The sequence below is a fragment of the Limulus polyphemus genome, unplaced genomic scaffold (genome assembly GCF_000517525.1).
Source record: "Limulus polyphemus unplaced genomic scaffold, Limulus_polyphemus-2.1.2 Scaffold2608, whole genome shotgun sequence".
In the NCBI taxonomy this organism is placed as follows: Eukaryota; Metazoa; Arthropoda; class Merostomata; order Xiphosura; family Limulidae; genus Limulus; species Limulus polyphemus.
Window position 1 is genome coordinate 144,940 of NW_013668218.1, and position 1,565 is coordinate 146,504.

Genomic DNA, 1,565 nt, shown 5'->3' on the forward strand with positions numbered 1-1,565 from the left:
AGTAGATTTCTTATCATAACATAACATCATAGAATCAGCAGACGTTTTCAAGTTTGAATGCACTTGATGGTGAATATCATCCTTCCTTTCCGATTACACTTTCACAAACTCTAACACATTTTCAGGCAACTCTTCATGAGGTGGACATCCTGTTAACAGATCCACTGGCAACTGAAGTTCCCGACCAAACATTAACTTTGCTGTGAGTGTATCCAGTGGCTTCATGCTATGCTGTTCTATAGGCCATCAACAGTGGAGGGAGTAAGACAGCACAGTCATCTTGGCAGCTATTACAAAACTTTGCCAATTCCTGTCTTAGTGTCCAGTTGTACTTTTCTACCATCCCATCGGACTGTGGGTGAAGTGGCGTTGTTCTGGTCTTTCGTATGCCAAACAACTTACAGCATTCATGGAACACAGCTGATTCAAAGTTACAGCCTTGATCCGAATGCAGTTCGTATGGCATACCAAACCAGAAGAAGAAATCCCTAATAGCCGAAGCTACAGTTGTAGCTTCTTGATTTGGTATTGCATATGCCTCAGACCACTTGTGAAATAATCCATCACCACATAAATGTACCTGTTTCCAGCACGAGTTTGGGGCAAAGGACCAACAATGTCAACAGCTACCCTTTCCATTGGTGTCCCAACTTGATATAACTTCATTGGAGCACGCCCCTTATGTTTGGGTTTCTTTTAGCACAACACGTACCGCAGTTCCATCACCATTCTTTCATATCTTGCCTTATACCTATCCAGTAAAATCTGTGTCGTAGATGACTCAATGTATTCTTAACTCTGAGATGTCCTCCTGTTAAACTATCATGGGATTGACGCAGCACAACTTCCCATAACTTTCTCGGTATAACCATTTGCCAGGTCGTCACTTTCCCATCTCCGGAGAAGAATACTATCTTCAAGTTTCAACTGGTCCCATTGTGCCCAATAGTTCTTTGTCACAGGGCTTAAGCTAGACACCTTCTCCCAAGCAGGGCACAAAACACTTGCTTTTAGAAAATCAATTATTGATTTGAAATCTTTGTCTTTCTCCTGCTCTGCTTTAATATCTATACTTGGTTCCACTTCACCGTCATCAACTCCTTCAGTCACTTTGAATTCAGCTTCATGACACCTGGTTAGCTGAACCTCTTTTTTAACACTTACTGGCATTTGGCCTTTGTTGTTCCCAAACGTCATTTTATCGAAGTTAACTACACACTTCCTCGATAGTAAATAGTCCAATCCTAATATGCATTAGTCTTCAATGTCAGCCAAGTATACTTTCTGTCTGTTCTTCATGCGCATGAGCTCAATAGTTACCCACACTGGTCCCCACAACCTTGCATAATTTCCTGTCACACCACAGAGCTTCTGTATAGCTTCTGGTACTCCTTTGTGATCCAGCACCTTGATACTCACAAGTGTTTGCTGAGATGCAGAATCTATGACAAAGTTGCACCTTGGCCATCCAGCTTTCCTGTCACGTAGACACTGTGTGTGCTTGCCATTTTACACTTAGCTGTTATGACTTTCACAGTGGGGGTTGGTGGGCATCCCTCAGCACC